We start from the raw sequence: 19,781 nt of genomic DNA on the forward strand, positions 1-19,781 counted from the left end.
AAGCTTTTAGCATGTGTATAGGAACTTCTATTGAGTTTATGTTTTTCTGTGATATTTTTACCTTAAGAATAAACGTGCTTGCTTAGAAAGAGCGGTGTGGTAACTTGTAACTGCTGGCAACTCGCTGTGCAGAGCCCTCGGAGAGAAAGCCATGCACAAGCGCTGGCCGTTAGGCAGACTGGGGATATCCTTGGGTAAGGCAGGGAGCTGTGCAGTCAGAAGGGAGTGAGGCAACACTCCCCGCCCAGAGACAAGTGACACCTGGAGACCTGAGACCTGACTGGGCACTCCTGGAATGGGCCACAGAGGGGGGAATACAGGGGCAGTTACCCTCACACTGTGGCAGCAAACATTGTTTATGTCTCATAACATAAGGAAATAATCATTGTCCGCATTAGCAGCTGGAAAATGGGGCGATTGATATTCCCATGACTTGTAGAGGAATTCCCATAGCTGCCAGGTTTTGTGTGTGGTTCCTCACCGGTGAGATTCAAGTGAGGACAATCGTGACCTTTTCTTACGAGCGAGGAACATCACATGGAGCTGCACAAACTCCCCTTCCACACAAACCGGTCAATTGCTGCTCACCCATCTCCCCCAACCATTGCTTATTGCTAGAGTCACCAAGGAACTTAGGGGTGGTGATGTGCAATCACTGGGACTCACAACATTTGAGTTCAGTGCCTGGGCTCCCTGTACACTGGAAAGGGAGAGAGAGGCACCTCAGAATGGGATCCACAAAAGCCAGCATGGGAGGTGGCTCTCTGCCTCAGCTAGTCAATGGGAGTTGCCAAGGTGAGAACATCCTCTCTGGGAGTTTGGCACCTCCCTCTGCTTGGAATTCTCATCTGCAAAATCCTTACTTGGCATTAGATGCCTACGGCCAGGGCCGGTGCTACCATTAAGGCAAACTAGGTGGTTGCCTAGGGCGCCAAGATTTGGGGGCGCCAAAAAGCATTTTTACAGTGTTCCTACGCCCCCTCCCTGAGCACACCGTCGCTGCTCCACTTCTCCTGCCTCCCAGGCTTGCGTCACCAATCAGCTGTTTGGCGCCGCAAGCCTGGGAGGGGAGGAGAATTAGAGCGGGGGCGGTGTGCTTGGGGAGGAGGCGGAGCAGAGGTGAGTTGGGGTGGGGAGCTGCCGCACGGCTCCCCGGGGGGGAGGAGCTGCCGCGGGGGGTGCGCCTCAGGGCGGGGGGGGGCAGGGAGCTGCCACAGGGCTGGGGGAGGCGCAATGTGGAAGTTTCGCCTAGGGCGTGAAACTTCCTTGCACCAGCCCTGCCTACGGCTGAGGGGGGTAAACAGGGGTCTTCCCCATCCCAGAGAGTACCCTCCCCACGGGGCTAAAACCTACGAGGGACATCATCCTTCCCCAGCTATTTTGTGTCTGTTCACGTATGGGGGGGTCTGCTCTGCTAGGCGAGCTCTGAGCACACCAGTTCACAGGCGAGTTAGATCGAGAAGCCCCTATTTCTCTCAGTTTGTGTTTCACTCTGGGGCTTGGGCATCTGGAAACATGGAGGGAGGCAGTCGCACGCATGCTCACGGGCAGAAAAATAGCCCCATAGCAAACTTTTACTGCAAACATGTAGGTGCCGAGGGAGTTTATGTACCTACAGGGTTCGGCGGCAGCTGAGCAAGGGCTTTGTGAATCCCAGTGGGCCTGACTCTGGGATTTAGGCACCTAAAGTGGCAGTTAGGTTCGTAAGTCCTTTTGTGAATCCAGCCCTTTGTGCCCCCTCCCTCTCAATGCACCTGGAACTGACCCAGAGCAGGTTTACCGCAGGGTGCAACTTGCTCCTTACCTTGTGCCAGCCGTGCTGGCATAGTGAGGGGGGCAAAACCAACGTGCTGCCCCCTCCGTTTCACTACTGAGCCTGCTCTGAGCTTGTTCCTGCAATCTGCCCAGGGGCTGCCAACGGGTGGGGTGGGGCCTTACACCTCCTCACTCCCCTGCATGAGGATCAGTGAAAATCTGGGCCAGTTAATAAAAAGAAAATGACTCTACTTGGGGCACAGAACTGCAAACGCAAGTCAACCTGGGAAGACAGTGGCTGGAAAGTAGTAACAGAAAAAGAGTTTGGTTTAAGAGGAGTTGAAATGTTACAGGTATTTAAAGTGCTACTTTCTTCATAAAGACCAATACAGTCTAGCAATGGGTAGCTTGTAGGATGCCAGGCGAGAACCTGGAGGTGAGTCTCCTTCACATAATTAGGTTGGTTAGATACCAGCTGGTTCATGGGTGCGTGGGAGATCTCTGGGGAGATGTCTCACAGATCACTGTTGGTACCAGCTTAATTTAACACCTCTACTGGTGATCTAGAAGCAGGGAGTAAACATTAAGTTAATTAAACTTGCCAGGGTACTTCAGGGTAGGTAGCACCCTGGGAAGCTGTCATAATGAAAGAGTTAAGGGTGAGAGTAGACAGCAAATTAGGTAGCAGTTGTTTACAAGACAATAAAGCAGCAAAAAAAGGCAATGATCAGATACTGAATGTAATGCTGTGGTGCTCAAACTTTTCCTGTCGCATCCTCCCCCCCTTACCAGTATGGAATCTGTCCACACACCCCTCCATTATTGCACTAAGCAGAGGAGCTGGAGCTGAAGGCGGAGCTGGAGGCAGAACTTGGGATGGGGGAGGAGCTGGAGCTAGAGCAGAGCTGGCCTGGGGGCGGAGAGGGAATGAGAGCACGGGGGTGCAGCAGGGGCCGGAGTGGAGCTTGGGCTGGGGGTGGGGCACAGAGTGGAGTGGAGCTGGGCTGGGGGCAGAGCGGGTCTGGGTGGCGATCCCTCCCCGCCTCCTGTGGGGACTGGCCTGGGCCCCACTGCGTGCCCCCTGAATGTTCCTCCATGCCCCATAGTTTGGGGATCATTGACCTAGTGGGATTTTCTGAAGCGCCTATGCCCCAAATTCCCATTGCTTTTAGTGCTTTTTTTTTAGCATTAGCTATTATATATCCAGAAGTCTCATTACCCATATAAATGTCCAAGCTCTCTATGACTTCTTGGCCTCAATGCCAGCCAATGGCAACGAATTCCACAAGCTGTTCCATATGAAAAAAAAATCTTATCACTTTAGAATTTGCCATCTTGCCATTTCTTTCTATGTCCCCTCGCTTTTTTGTTATGCCACAGGGAGACCAGATGCTCCTTCTCTAGGCCAGTCATAGATAATCTCCACCCAAGCATATTAAAGGAACTGGCACATAAAATTGCAAGCCCAATAGCAAGGATTTGTAATGAATCTGTAAACTCAGGGGTTGTACTCTATGACTGGAGAATCTCTAATATAGTTCCTATTTTTAAAAAAGGGGGAAGTGATCTGAGAAACTACAGGCCTGTTAGTTTGACTTCAGTTGTATGCAAGGTCTTGGAACACATTCTGAAAGAGAAAGTTAGGTTAAGAAAATAGAGATTAATGGTAATGGGATAAAATACAACATGGTTTTACAAAAAGTAGATCATGCCAGACTAGCCTGTGTTTTTAGACAAAGGCAATGCCTTCCTCTGCAGCATGGGACACGGGGTCACTTGCTGGTCTGAACTAGAGTAAATGGTGGCTTCTAGGGAACTTAAAGTCTTCAGACCATGATTTGAGAACTTCAGTAAGTCAGCCAGAGGTTAGGGACCTATTACAGTTGTGGGTGCGTGAGGCTCTGAGGCCTGCAATGTGCAGGTCAGACTAGATGATCATAATAGTGCCTTCTGACCTTAAGTCTACGAGTCTATTATTTTATAAACATTGATCATATCCACTCTTATTTGTCTCCTCTCTAAGGTAACAACCCCAGTCTTGCCACTCTCTCTTCATAAGACACTTTTTCCAGCCCACTGATCATTTTCATTGCTCTTCTATCAGACCCCTCTAGTTCTGCACTATCCTGGGTGAGACAGGGAGACCAGTCCTACCCCTACTATCCTGATAAGGCTGGTCCATTGGTTTGTATAAAGGCATTGAATATTTTCTGTATTATTCTCCATCCTATTCCTTATGCATCTGCTGACCGGTTCTTTTTCCCGCTACCCAGAACACACAGGTTCACAGACAGATTCTTGAGCTGAAGAAATATGTCATTTATTTGCTGCTTCAGTGAGTGATCAGTTCACCGAAACAGGGCACCGCACAGGGTTAAATGAAAGTGCACAGCCTCATTCAGGTACTCAGAAAGATATTATTACACAGTTATCCATTACATAGGGTATAAACACTTTTGTGCCTAACACTAGGATTAGTTTGCTAACTCATTTGTTTACCAGATTGAACTGCTGACCCAGGTGTTCACCTGACCAGGTTGCTGACTCAGCTTTTCACCTGGCTGTTCTCCCTCCCTGCCAGACAAGCAGGCATCTTTTCACGTATCCCAACGCCAAACATATACATTCTACATTTCACGTATCCTACTGCATCCCAACATCTGGCTGGCCTCTTTGGCTGCAGCTAGCTACCCATCAAGCCAAGGTATCCATTGAGCAGTCCTCAGCGTTGCCCAGGTGACCGCGCTGATTTGATAGAGTGCAGTCACATACTGTTTGTGGGGTTCTCCTTGTCTGAAGGGAAGAGAATCCGATTACTGCTGTAGGTTAATTTACCAATTTATACATCTGGTGCCCTCAACTCCCATGCTTTCCTTTTTATCTCTGGTTCCTCCCTTTATTATTATTATTTACATTAGTGTCCAGTATATGTTGGGCACTTTCCAAACACTCCAGTCTCTCCTCTGAGAAGCTCACAATATAAGAGCAGACAGACAGGTAGATAATGGTTAGGAGAAGGGGAAGAACATTAGGGCAACTTGCATATGAGTCACCTCAATTCACAGTAGTGGGAGCATGGCAGACATTGGGCAGGGTAGGGGCCTTGCAGTTGAGCTCAGGGAGGTCCTGCCATGAAGTCACAGAGAGGATTGGGCAGGAATCTGAGAAATGAAGTGCCAATACTGGGGGCACTGGCAGAGCGGGGTGGAAGGATCTGAGAGGAGGCAAATCTTGGCAAGAGAATATAAGCAAGGAGCGTCTGAGTTCTGTATAGTTTTAGAAGGTGCCTGGTCTAGAGGTAAAGGGGAGGAGAAAGATGGAGCAGTCACTAGAGAGGCGGCAAGGATCAAAGACTATTTTGAGGGTAGGAGAGAGCAAAGCATATTTATATTTTAAGAGGTAGGGACAAAGAACAATGAGAGGTTGATAAGCAAGGTGAGGGAAGCAGTGAGCATGAAGGCAATGGCGCTAAGGAGGTGGGTAGGGATAGGATCACTGGGACTTGGGGGGCATTAGAGGTAGAAGACCTCCAAGTCAGGGATGGGGAGAAGGTGCTTGAGGGAAGGAGAGAACTCAGCAGATTGTGTCAATTTTTCTCTTTGGACAAATCAGCAAGATCCCGTGCAGAGACAGAGGAAGAGGCAGGGCCAGAGACGGCAGATAAGTGGCAGGACTGTGGGCATGGGAGGCAGTGAGGGGCCAAAGTATTGGTTTTGGACAGGGAGGTGCCAGAGTTGAAGCAGGAGAGAAAACACCTGTCATGGAGGAAGTCTGTGAGATCATGGGCCTCCCACCAATGGTGTTCAGAGAGTGAGCCAGGGCAGTGGGTGCATGTGGCAGGGAATCAAGGATACGTGAGAGCAGAGTGCAGGCAGAGAACAACTGGGTACTGAAGAGAGCTGAGAGCACTGAGAGGTCTCAGTCAAAGGCATCAATAGACTGGAGGTTGCAGAAGGCCCAGGTGGAGGGCTGGGGTGTCACATTTTGGGGTGCAACCCAGACCAGTGAGAGGTTGTGTTACCACCTGTCCTGTAACCCTGAGCGCCTTAAAAGGCTCTGCGGCTGGCGCTCCCTGTCTGGATTCTCCCAGCTATCAGACAAGCACACACTGAATGTCTGTGTGATAAGCAGCCCTGCTTCAGCAACTCTGACTCCAGCAGCCTGCACTGAGGTCACTACTAGCTAAGTGACCCCAGCACACCCCCCGTCCTGAATTTCCCAAAAACTGTCTGCCCTGAAGTGTCCAGCCCTGTCCTGGACCACTCAGAAATAATGTTTGTTTGCTTCTTTAAAGAGGCAAAAGCACATTACCCCAGTTAAGTTAATAAGCTGTTAATACACCCTTCCTTTCAAGGACAGCCCTGTAAAAATAAAACAACTGCATTAACAAAAGGACATAGGTAAGTGATAGCAAGTAGAAGGAATAAAGTTAGAAAGAATTACTAACACACAAAGGGAAAGATACACTTTCTAGCAGTTAACACTTAATTCAGCAAGCTACAGCTTTGGATCAAGGTAGATTTCTTATCAATCTTTTTCTTCCCAGCCATTGCTGAGTTTCTTTTAATCAGGACCTTCCACAGAAGCCCAAGGTGCTGGTTTCTCTTGTCTTCCTAGGTGAAAGATCTTTGCCTAAGCAGGTTTCTCTCCCAGAGATGTCAAACCCCTTGTCAGAAGGATCCATCTTTCTCATCTTGCTAGAGGTTCTGGCTCCTTGTGTCCGTCTAGTGACGGATGCCAGGATGGCGTCTTCTCTCTCCTTGTATCTTCCCTAACTCGCTGTTTTGCCCCCAGACTCAGGATGACCTCATGCTGTTCTTCCTTTCCCGTGGGCTTCCCATCACCCTGCCAATTCTTATGTAAACGGGGCTTCCATTGTATTGATTCCACACTGCTACCTTCCCTCAAGAAAACCTGTTTCTCCCTGTGTTTGGTCACAGACTTTTAAACATAATATCAGCGAGCATCCATATTTCCTCGCATAGTGTTAACCCATAGATTTCACTATGGTATTAATCACCAGTGTGTCAGCTTTCAGCAGAGACTGTACCTGATGCACTTTTATAATTCAAAAAGAACAGGAGTACTTGTGGCACCTTAGAGACTAACAAATTTATTAGAGCATAAGCTTTCGTGGGCTACAGCCCACTTCTTCGGATGCATATAGAGTGTTATATACAGGTTTCACTCTATATGCATCCGAAGAAGTGGGTTGTAGCCCACGAAAGCTTATGCTCTAATAAATTTGTTAGTCTCTAAGGTGCCACAAGTACTCCTGTTCTTTTTGAGGATACAGACTAACATGGCTGCTACCCTGAAACCTTTTATAATACAGTCATTGTATACAATCAGTTGATTTAATTACTTATCATTTGAGGTTCAGACCCCCCGGTCTTTATAATTTAGAGGCTATCTCCCCGACTCAATAGATCGATGGCTTTTATATGAGTGTGCTTTCATTGTCTCTGCCTAACAACCAAGCAGGTCTGACAAACAAATACACGTCCCTTTGTCTAGGGAAGACTGGGCTTATGCATTGCTTGCCAAACACATTTTAAGAACAGAATTCTAGCACATATCCATAACTCTTTGTACACCCCCCCCACACACACACACACACCTCCTGCAAGAATATTAATGATCAGCGAGTAATTAGTTTTCCAGCGATATCTTACACGCCACCTTTTGGGTATATCGCATGAGAACAGTGTGTTAGGTGTGGAATGTCAGGCTTGATGAGTTGCTGACAGAGCAGTGAACCACCAATGGGCCTCTGTGTCACACAGGTTCAAAGAGTTTTGGGTGAGAAGCAGGTCAAATGACCATTTAGGAGAGTGGATCCAGGACTGAAGATCACAGGAGGAAATGAGGGTGAGAAGGGAGCTGCTAATGCGCCAGATGGGGCATTGATGTGGAAAGGGAAGTCTCTACGGCTGCAGAGGGCAGGAGAGTGAGAAGAACACGGGTAAGCCAGGCATTGAAATCCAAGGGGAAACTGTGGAGGAGTTGGGGGTGGAGGGGAGTAGAGAAAGCCATAGGAAGCAGGAGGGGAGAGTATAGCCTGACGGAAAGCAGCTCAACCGTAGGAGGGGAATGGAGGAAGGGCCAAGAAATGTCAGGAAGGGGAGGAGTCAGACATGCCCATAATGGTTCTTAGGGAGACTCTGGTGTGTGTGAAAACAGAGCTAGTGCTGGGGTGACGAGTGCTATGGGTGCAGGCAGATGACTGCGGCCCTATTCTGCCCCCTACGAAAGTGTTGTTTCTTCTCACCACTCTTGGACCGTGATTCCTTTTGAATTCAATTATTATTCATGTCCTAGAAGTTACATATTCATGTATTCACCCGAGGGTTCGATGGCGGCACCTCACTGTTCGCAGTTCTGGAGGAAAGCAGGCTGAGACCTGCCATTAGACCCCGGAGCACAAAGAACCCATTGCTCTATCCTACTGGGGAACCACTGATTCCCCTGGAATGGAGAAAGGTCCCTCTGCCTTGGCTGGAGACCAGGAGTGCTCCAGGTGAGGGCTGTAAATACCCTGATTCTGTGTGACCTCCCCTTTCCTATTAGAGTTCCTGAAACCCCTCCAGGGTCTGCAGTTTATCTGGGCATTTGCGGGCTGCACTGGTGGTGTTGATGGGGGGAGTGAGGCTGCTGTTCAGAACTGGTATTTCTCCTAGGGCAGAGGTGGCGGTGAGAGAAGGGGGATTAAGGACTATATATCTTAGAGTTTTTGAGCATGTAGGGCAGGTTTTCTCTTTAAGGAACATTTGCCTTCCCCCTCTCCCCGCACCCCCCCCCCCCCCCCCCATTAAATTGAGGGCAGCTACTTGTCCGATCAAGCTGTGAGTTTCTATTGTTTGTGTTTTTCCATACCAGGAACAAAGGGTCACTCAATGACTTAACAACAGCCAGCAAAACGGCAAGAAATAAAGGAAATACTTCATTACACAGTATGTGGCCCAGCTGTGGAATTCACTGCCACAAGAGGTCACAAAGTCCAACCCTGCTGCTTGATTTTAAAACAGGGCTGTGTAATTCTGACCAATAATATTTGTAGTCATGCATGATTAGACAGGATTAATCCAACCTCACGTTTCAGGGTATGGAACTGATCATTCAGGGTCCTGGAAGGGAACTTCGCTCCCATCTCCAGCATGGCAGATGCATGAAAGTGGGGTTCACCTTCTCCTGAAGTATTAGGTACTGGCATTCAGCAGAGGAAGGACACTAATTACCAGTCTTGATGATCTGACCCACTATAGCAGTTTCCATGGCCTGAATGCACAATAGGAGTAAGGTACCTAAGTCCCTGTTTTGGCACCACTTCGGTCAGGAGCGGTGGGAGCTCCCTAAAATTGGGGGTCGACCGGTGTCTAAAACATGGTCCCACCCTCCCGCGCTACCCTTTCCTCCCAAGCCCCTGCCCTCACACTGCCCCTTCCCCTGAGTCCCTGCCATCATGGTGCCCATTCCCCCCCAGGCTCTGCCTCACATCGGCCCTTCTCCCTGAGCCCCCACCCCCGCCCCACCTCTTCCCCCAAGGCCCCGCTCCTGTGCTGCCTCTTCCCCCCCAAGATCCCGCCTCTACTCACTCCTCTCAGCCCCGTCCCCCCATCACTCGCCCTTACAGCCGGTAAAAAGTGCACTTTTAAAAGTAATGGGGCCATGGCCCTCTGGCCCCCCCGTTCTGGCACCCCTGATTTCAAGACACAACCCACCCCAGCCCCCGCTGCCAAACCATACAGTTTTTCAGTCAGAGTTCCCGAGGCATCTCTGGGTATGCGCCCTACTGCCTTCCTTTGGGCATCCGGGCACCTGTCTCCCACCTAATCCTCAGAGTGATTCACAAAACGGGGGGAGGACACGCATTCAGCTGACCAGGTGTGGCCATGTTCAGAGGCTACTTATTGGGCCAGGCCCCAGGTGTGTTCACACAACATGAGGGAGGAGAAGGACTTTTAGCCCAGTGGTTACAGCACTCAGCTAGAATGTGGGAGACCCTTGGTTCAAATCCCCTCTCTGCCTGAGGGGGAGAAAGGATTGGAACTGGAATCTGTCACTGCTCAGGTGAGCATCCTAACTATGGGCACCGACTCTGTGGGTGCTCTGGGGCTGGAGCACCCATGGGGGAAAATGGTGGGTGCTGAGTGCCCAGCAGTGGGCCCTGCGGATCAGCACCTCCCCATGTCTCCCTGTTTTGCGGCATGCAGGAGGCTCTGGAGGGGAGGAGCGAAGACGTGGTGCGCTTGAGGGGAGGGAGTGGAACTGGGCAGGAAGAGGTGGGGTGAGGGTGGAGCGGGGGAGGGAAGAGGCGAGGCGTGAGTGGGGCTTTGGCTTTGGGGGAATGGGTGGAGTGGGGGTAGGGCCTGGGACAGAGACAGGGATCGAGCACCCCCCGCCACTTTGAAAAGGCTGTGCCTGTGATCCTACCCACTGGAATATGGGATGTTCTGAAATTGGGAATCCCTCAGCCTCTCCTGCTGAAGCTGTTCCGCTGTGGAACAATAATTAAAACAAGTCAATGGAGCAGAGGGAGTACCTGGATCTCCCACATCCTGGGTGAGCGCTCCAACAGTTTATAGCATCATTCTCATGCTTGTTCTCTCCCTCTCAGGCCAATGTTTCCATGTTGACTCACTGGAAGAGACGGATTGTGAACTTCTTTCACATTATTATAACTAACTGCTGCAGTAGCTCCCTTCAATCAAATGTGCCAGACTTTACCAATTTAAAAATCTCTGGCTGTGAGCAAGTTTCTTTGCAGGGTTCCAAGTGAACTTCATTAACTCATTCAGTTCACGTCAGTTGCACAGTCAGCTGACTTTTTCCTAAGCTAAAACATTGTGAAGGGCAAACGGGGATTTTCCGATATACACTTATGGAATATAATTATTGGCAATCGATGTGGTTTCCTGGAAAATAATTCTTGTTAAATAAGTTTGAAAATTGTCCTCTGGCAAGATTATAAGTTAACTAATAAAGGAAACAGGTTTGATATAATATTGCATTTTTGTAAAGCATTTGACTGTAAAACAATCAATAGCACATATAAAATGGACTGAAAATAGACTAAACGGGGGCTGTCACAGGCCAAAGGTAAAGAAGACACATCATTGGAATGTGTGAAAATGAAGTGCCCCTGCCTGGTGCCTTTATTTCAACCGGCTCAGAACAAGATTTCCTACAGGCCAAAAGTCTGTCTGGGAAGCTGTGAAAGGTGACCCCCACTGGCTGTGCAGCCTAGTGGTCAGACAGGGCATGACCAGAGGTCCACCTTTCATCTACAGCTCTGTCCTCTGGGGCTGGTCCCTTCTTTTGCAGCTCAGTCCTCCAGCCGGGTCACACATTCTAGTCCAGCCCTTTTGGGATATACAGAAAGAAAAATCCAATAGCAGAGATCTTTTTGTGCCCACAAGGGCTTCAGGATTTTCTCCTTAGCTCTGGGACTAGGGGTCTGGACCCTTGTGTATTGAGGGCCTTTCCCAGCTGGATTTCCCACTGAAGAATAGACTCCTGTTGTCGTCTCACCTTCAGGGTTTGGTAGGGGAGCCCAGGCCCACACTCTCCACCAGGCCGCAATCCAGGGCCCAGCAGTGGATAGGTAAGTTCTGACCTTGGAGGGCTAAACAGGATCACTTCTTACCTGAGTTCCCCTTCTCCCCCCCCCCCCCCCCCCGGGCAAATTAAAGAACTGAACTGAAAAATAGTGTCTGGCCTTCCTAAACAGTGACCAGTCTCTTTTGCAGGCTTGGTGTGTCAGGTCTCAGGATACAGGAGCTGTTGGGCTATTATTTCCCAGAGCACCAATCTGTTCCCTTCCCCTGCTTGTCCCCTTCTGAACCTCTCTTCTTCAGCTTGTGTAGGCTCTGCAAGTGCTGCTGGGCAGGGCCACTTGGGCCCAGAGCTGCTCCTTAATCCCTGGCTCTCGAGTGTGGGGTTTGTACACTCCGTCACCGATACTCTTCAGAGTGTTCCCACATAAACCAAAGGATTACAAAATGAAAGATAAAGATAAAGGCCTGAGTCTCCGGCCTGCTAAGACCACAGTACAAAGTGGCCTTCAAGTGGCAGGAGGTGGCCAGTGAATTCCCAGTGTAGGAGAACTCTGCGCTGGTGGGGATCTGGCAAAGGCAGCTCTGAAGCCTTTTATGACAGCTACACCCCCTATCCCAGGGTAAAAAGAAGGAGGGGGCCGTGTGTGGAGAGTTTTGGGGTGGCACACAAGCAGGCAGGGAGGACATGGTGGAGTGGAGCTGCCCTTGATGTAGGGCTAGTTATTATTAGTGTATTGCTGGTATATTATTCTCTACTATTTCATATTCTTCCCTAGCAACTTCACACATATGTGGATCAAGTTGCAGAAGAGAATTGATTCCTTTGGGACTCTACGGGCAGGTCTTCACTACCCGCCGGATCGTGTAGACGCGATAAAATCGATCCCCGGTCGCGCTCTCCGTCGACTCCAGAACTCCAGCTCACGAGAGGCGGAAGCGGAGTCGACGGGGGAGCGGCAGCGGTCGACTCGCCACCGTCCTCATGGCAAGGTCAGTCAACCTAAGATACGTCGGCTTCGGCTACGCTATTCGTGTAGCTGAAGTTGCGTATCTTAGGTCTACACCCCCCGCCCCCACTAGTGTAGCCCTGGACTATGACTGAGGCCTCTGGAGCGGGAGGAGCAGGAGACCATGATAACAGTCTTAGAGAGGTAACGGAAGCTATCACAGCACAATCCCCGAACCCCTGCTGTGTTTCTGAGCTGCATCACGGCTGACATGTCAACTGACGTGGAGAGGCGCAGTGATGTGCATGTGGATTTCTGGCCCTTGTCACTGGTCAAGAGACGATCATCCCTCACTGCTGCTGTTCTAGGCAGACAAAAGTGGGGGTGAATGCAGAAATTGGTGGCCCCTGATGGACTTATTGGTTGACATGACATGCAGAGCATCTGCTCAGAAGTGAATAGGCATGACGTGTCTTCTAGTGGAGAATTTTGATTTCTAGATTTCCAGAACGAGGTGTTACTGCACTAGTTAACTTTAAGATGAAATAGAAAGATGTAACTTATTGAGCAAACATTTAGACTTGGAGTCTCAAAGTCTCCTCAGAGGTGTAAATTCCCCATTCTCTTTTGTTGTAAAAGGAACTGGGCATTGCCATAGTTACAGGGCTAGCTGCAGCTCTGTGCCTTTCTGGTCTCGCTGAGCACACCCCTTCAGAAGATAGGCCTCTGTCAGGGTAGAATCTCACAATTCTCCCACTCTTAAACCAGGACCTGGGTACACTGCTCCACATACACCAACCAACCTATGTTCTCTACAAGCTGAATTGGAGAGAGAGAGACTTCTCTGTTAAGTTCCAAGAACAGAACTGACCCAACTCACATACTCTTAGAAAGCCCAGATTCTTCTGTTGGTCTCATTCTAGTTCTGTCTGATTCCTCTTCAGAGTCTGTCCTTATTTAAGCCACACAACCTTCCTTTTTCCCCGCTGGATTCTGTATCAGGTGGGTGCAGATCATGATGGCGTTCCTCATCCACCCTCTTCAAACCAGTTTAGGGGCTGCCTAGGAGGTCAGGCTAGAACCATTAAGGCTAGTGGGCTTGGCACTATCTCTTAACAGCCCTTAAGAGGAAGCTGTTAGGTGACTGTTAGACAGAGGCATCTCCTCCTCCCATCCCTGCCCTGTGGCTATACCCTAACTGCAAACAAAGGCGTGTTCTGTCATTGAGAGAGCTAACTCCAGATAACTATCTTGATATAAAACCCCAGTGGAGATGAGATGCAGCTCTTTTTACCTTGGTATAGTTAGTCAAGATCCACACTATAGCACCACCTGGAATATACCTTGACTAGCTACCTGGAATTAAAAACTACTGTGCCTTGTCTCCACGCTGATTTTACAGCAAGATGGTTATCTTGAGTTAGCTATCTTCATGTAAAAACACACTGCCTAGATGTGTAGGCTCTGCTACCCAGCTAGACCCCTGGGGGAAATATCCATCCCTATCTATGGTACAGAAACACCATGCAAGTATTGGACCCAGATACAGTATTGTTACTGCTTTTGACTCAAGTGGTTAGCCAGTAATTAGGGTCCAGCAGATTATTTTTGTGAGCATAAGAAATTGATGCAGTCAGGTATTTCTTGGATGCAATCCTGTTTACTTACAAAGAATGCACACGGTCCTGTTTCCCAGAACACAGTAGGAATCAAACAGATGGAGACAGAGTCTTTGCTCTCAGTGGCAAGCCTTTTTCCAGCTCCATCCCTTTATCCACAAGCTCTCTTTCATCTTTTCTGAAGGTCATGCTACAAGACCTTCTCTGGATGCGGCTAGGGCTTCCTTACTGCCTTCGCTGTGCGCTTCGGTGGTGTTTCTGCTTCTTCTCTCTCTCACACACACACACAGACATACAGCTGCAATCCAGTCAAACCCCTGCCCCAGCATTTGTTAACAGATCCCCTGGAAAACCCCTTGGACCATATGGCACAGCCACGGCACAGCCACTGATCAGGCTTGTATGTGGCCTAGTCCCTGTTTCAGCTTTCACTAGCCAAAGGGGCATGTCATTGTTCCCTCACTTGACCTGAATGGAAGTTGGCTATCCTGCCCAAGAACTTCCATGAGGAGGTGTGATTGCCCAACACCCAACATGACAACACTCCTGTCTCAGCTCCGCCCATCATCTCTATGGAGTCCCAAAGGGTGATGCCCTATATGACCCATCTAACTATTTACATATTTACATAGTGTTTTTCTGTCAGGATATTTCCACATCACAAACCCAAATTGGTTTTTACTCCCATACAAACCTCCTCGGAGTTCTTCTCTTCCTGCCCAATTTCGTTTCACCCACCTGAGAGGGGCCTCTTTCAAGGAGCTCTTGATGAACAAAGACCTGCGCACGCCCAATCGCACGTTCCTACTACAGTGCAAAGGCCGTAATATTTGCACACCTTACCTCTGAGCAGAGCTCAAAGTCTGTAAACAACCCTCTCTTCAATCCTTCTGTAGCGTGGTGTTCATACCACGTACTCAGTACAGCACTGAAGAGGTAAAACCAAGAAATGGGCCTGTCTCATCATGCAAAGCCTACATTAGCTGCCAGCTCTACAAAGATGGACCTTCATCTTTTTTATGAAGGCTTTATCAACACTAGGGAACTTGAGTAAAAAAAATTCTCACTAATGTTACCACCGGTTCAGCTGCACCAGTAATTGCACCGATGGGAGGCCTCGTATAGAAAGTTTTCCAGCTCAGCAGCAGTGTTCAGGATCTTGACATTTAGATTTACTCTCTTCAGCAGTGTTAACTGACACTGAAAACAACTGTCAGAGCCTGAAAGCCATCTACATTAGGGCTCCCACCAGTGCTAGTACTGGTGTTACCAGAGGTAGCACCTGTGGCAATTTTTGTACAAACATTCCTTATAGTAGACATGGCCTAAGAGACCGCCTAGAGCTTTGGTGGATCAAAGCTCTGCTACTCTCCAAAATGAGTATTGTGCATAAGGCACGGCACAGTCATGGTAAAAAATAGATAATTTCACACTATGGTCATGCAGCCTTGTGGAACCTGCTGTAGCACATTAACTGCTGGTCAGTTGGAAGTGTCTACACCCAAATTTCACTCTCGCTGACATAACTGCACCACTACGCTGATTTAATAACTCCATCTTCCTGGGTGGCATAGTGTCAAGGTCAATGTAGTTAGGTTAGGTCAACACTGCGTTGCTTACGTTGACTGTTACTGGCTTTGAGGAACCGCCCCCCAATGCCCCACACTGACAGTACAATCGATACACGTGCACTGCCGACACAAGGAGCGAAGTGTAGACGTGCACAAGCAATATAATTACTGCAGCGGTTATATGCCGACGGGCGTTAGGTCAGTTTAATTTTATAGTACAGACATGGCCTAAAGAACCCTGCAAATATGAGTCTCCATGGACAAAGGAGGAGCTTCGTGAGCAGATATGTGGGAGCACGTACTTCCCTATCCGCTGAATTAACAGGCAGAGCAACAAATCCATGGCACTATACAATAGTGGTTCTCAACCTTTTTTCATTTACGGACCCCGAAAACATTTCGATGGAGGTGTGGGCTCCTTTGGAAATCTATTGTCTGTATAGAGAGTAGAATTCTGTTCAGTTAGTTTTCAATCTGTCTTTTGTAGACCCTTTAGACATAGTCTGGGTCCATGGACCACGGGTTCAGAACCACTGCTATGCAAAACCAGTACGACAGCATATGACACTAGACAGCTCCATAAGGGCTAACGAGTGCAGCACTTCACAAAAATGTGGCGGCTCACACAATAACCAGTATCACTAAAGTAATTTTCAAAACAATTGTCCCTAGCAGAAAGGTACCATGGATGCTTCATCTGTCCCCTCCACTACACAGCACCTCTCAGCCCCCCTCATTCCTCTCCCTCAGAACACCTTCCAGCTCCCCACCCCCCGCACTGCACCTCTCAGCTCCTCCCCCACACTGCACCTCTCAGCCCCCCTCATTCCTCTCCCTCAGAACACTTTCCAGCTCCTCCCCGCACTGCACCTCTCAGCTCCCCCCCCGCACTGCACCTCTCAGCTCCTCCCCCACACTGCACCTCTCAGCCCCCCTCATTCCTCTCCCTCAGAACACCTTCCAGCTCCTCCCCGCACTGCACCTCTCAGCTCCTCCCCCACACTGCACCTCTCAGCCCCCCTCATTCCTCTCCCTCAGAACACCTCACAGATCCTTCCCCCGCACTGCACCTCTCAGCCCCCCTCATTCCTCTCCCTCAGAACACCTTCCAGCTCCTCCCCGCACTGCACCTCTCAGCTCCCCCCCCGCACTGCACCTCTCAGCTCCTCCCCCACACTGCACCTCTCAGCCCCCCTCATTCCTCTCCCTCAGAACACCTTCCAGCTCCTCCCCGCACTGCACCTCTCAGCTCCTCCCCCACACTGCACCTCTCAGCCCCCCTCATTCCTCTCCCTCAGAACACTTTCCAGCTCCTCCCCGCACTGCACCTCTCAGCTCCCCCCCCGCACTGCACCTCTCAGCTCCTCCCCCACACTGCACCTCTCAGCCCCCCTCATTCCTCTCCCTCAGAACACCTTCCAGCTCCTCCCCGCACTGCACCTCTCAGCTCCTCCCCCACACTGCACCTCTCAGCCCCCCTCATTCCTCTCCCTCAGAACACCTTCCAGCTCCTCCCCGCACTGCACCTCTCAGCTCCCCCCCCGCACTGCACCTCTCAGCTCCTCCCCCACACTGCACCTCTCAGCCCCCCTCATTCCTCTCCCTCAGAACACCTCACAGATCCTTCCCCCGCACTGCACCTCTCAGCCCCCCTCATTCCTCTCCCTCAGAACACCTTCCAGCTCCTCCCCGCACTGCACCTCTCAGCTCCTCCCCCACACTGCACCTCTCAGCCCCCCTCATTCCTCTCCCTCAGAACACCTCACAGATCCTTCCCCCGCACTGCACCTCTCAGCCCCCCTCATTCCTCTCCCTCAGAACACCTTCCAGCTCCTCCCCTGCACTGCACCTCTCAGCCCCCCTCATTCCTCTCCCTCAGAACACCTTCCAGCTCCCCCCCCGCACTGCACTTCTTCGCTCCTCCGCCACACTGCACCTCTCAGCCCCCCTCATTTCTCTCCCTCAGAACACCTTCCAGACCCTTCCCCCACACTGCACCTCTCAGCCCCCCTCATTCCTCTCCCTCAGAACACCTTCCAGCTCCTCCCCTGCACTGCACCTCTCAGCCCCCCTCATTCCTCTCCCTCAGCACACCTTCCAGCTCCCCCCGCACTGCACCTCTTAGCTCCTCCCCCGCACTGCACCTCTCAGCCCCCCTCATTCCTCTCCCTCAGAACACCTTCCAGCTTCCCCCCCGCACTGCATCTCTTAGCTCCTCCCCTGCACTGCACCTCTCAGCCCCCCTCATTCCTCTCCCTCAGAACACCTTCCAGCTCCTCCCCGCACTGCACCCCTCAGCTCCTCCCCCACACTGCACCTCTCAGCCCCCCTCATTCCTCTCCCTCAGCACACCTTCCAGCTCCCCCCCCCGCAATGCACCTCTTAGCTCCTCCCCCGCACTGCACCTCTCAGCCCCCCTCATTCCTCTCCCTCAGAACACCTCACAGATCCTTCCCCCGCACTGCACCTCTCAGCTCCTGCCCCCCTGCATCTCTCAGCTCACCCCCAGAACCTTTTCCCTTAAGACACCTCCAAGCTCCTTCCCCCCCGCACCACTGCACCTCTCAGCTCCCCCTCATCCCTCTCCCTCAGAACACCTCCCAGACCCTCCCCCCGCACTGCACCTCTCAGCTCCACCTGCTCCCTGTGCCTCATGGCTCCACTCTCCCACATGGTGCCTCCACCCCACCCCCTTTCAGTGTGGCTCCATTTTACCTCCCCACACAACCTTCCATCTTCACCCCACCTGCTCCTCTCTATGGCACCCCCCTGGTCCACTTCACCTCTTCCCCATCCCGGCAACTCACTGCTTCACCCCACCCTGCGCCACACTGGGTGCCTCTGGGACAGGCCCTTTGCTCTAGGTAGGGAGCTGTGTTCCCTTTTGCTGTGCCTTTCTGGAGTCTGGGGCTCCGTGGTAATTGGGTTTGTCCAGACTGGAAACAGAACTATTTTGATCAAGGAAAATTAGATTTCTAAGAAATAAGAGGTTTATAAACACCAAGTTTCTTAACTTTTTTTTAATCCGATTGGCTTGACGTACTTGGACTGCATTCCAGCATATTTTAAGCCCTTTTTAAACCTACTAAAAGAGGGTCTTAAGCTTAATGTGAATGTGATCTAATGTTTTGCAATTTTTTAAGCAGTCACATATGACTGTACTTCTGTTTACTCAATAACAGTGAGGGCTGACTTCTGTTGGACTAACAAAAGGGGGAACTTTTGTACTGAAGACCAGGACTCTTGCTATCTAAGTCCTGAGAGAGTCAGGAATGAGAAATCAGTTCTCTCTCACGCAGGGGCAGCTCTATGTTTTTTGCCACCCCAAGCACGGCAGTCAGGCGGCCTTTGGCGGCACGCCTGCGGGCGGTCCGCTGGTTACGCAGATTCGGCGGCATTTCTGCGGGTGATCTGCCGGTCCCGCGCCTTCGGCGTACCCGCCGCCAAATTGCTGCCGAAGCCACGGGACCAGGGCCGGCTCCAGGGTTTTGGCCACCCCAAGCAGCCAAACAAACAAACAAAACAAAACAAAAAAAGCCGCGATCGCGATCTGCGGCGGCAATTCAGTGGGAGGTCCTTTGCTCCGAGCAGGAGTGAGGGACCGTCCGCTGAATTTCCACCGAACAGCTGGATGTGCCGCCCCTCTCCAAAGTGGCCACCCCAAGCACCTGCTTGGTAAGCTGGTGCCTAGAGCCGGCCCTGCGCGGGACCGGCGGACCTCCCGCAGGCACGCCGCCGAAGGCTGCCTGACTGCCACCCTCACGGCGACCGGCATGCCGCCCCTGCTGGAGCGCTGGTGCCTGGAGCCGCCCCTGCTCTCATGGCAAAGCAACTACTATTCTGCAGGTACATATAATGGAAGGACACATGAACTAACCCGCTAATTGGAGTATTTTTTAAAGATACAAAATAAAGTAGATAAAGGGGTTTATTTATATTATTTGTGAATGCTAATATTGTACAAAAGAGCGTCACCTCAGTATATGCCATGCTCCGAATTGCCAGCTTCAAGAATTCAAAAATGATGAATCAGGCCCCCCAAATTATAAGTTCAGCTTAAAATAATGAAATTTTTAAAGATGTGCTAACTAAAAGAATAAAAACTATGTGCTAAAGACTATCTGTTTGATCTTGTAATTAGCTGTGACACTGTGAGCACCGTTCCCAGGCCTGAGGAAGAGCTCTGTGTAGCTTGAAAGCTTGTCTCTCTCTCCAAGAGACGTTGGTTCAATAAAAGATATCACCTCGCCCACCGTGTGTCTCTAGTATCCTGGGACCCACCCGGCTACAACAACACTGCATACAACTATGGAAGATCTTCCAAAAAGGGAA

At 50.5% G+C, this 19,781-nt stretch overlaps 1 protein-coding gene across 2 annotated transcripts in view; it reads right to left on the bottom strand.

Annotated features, from left to right (window-relative positions):
• Nucleotides 1-19,781, bottom strand: part of AIFM3 (apoptosis inducing factor mitochondria associated 3) — an 85,406-nt gene that overhangs the window by 64,762 nt on the left and 863 nt on the right. The gene's annotated exons all lie outside the window — the stretch shown is intronic.

Source organism: Malaclemys terrapin, chromosome 16 (assembly GCF_027887155.1).
Source record: "Malaclemys terrapin pileata isolate rMalTer1 chromosome 16, rMalTer1.hap1, whole genome shotgun sequence".
In the NCBI taxonomy this organism is placed as follows: Eukaryota; Metazoa; Chordata; order Testudines; family Emydidae; genus Malaclemys; species Malaclemys terrapin.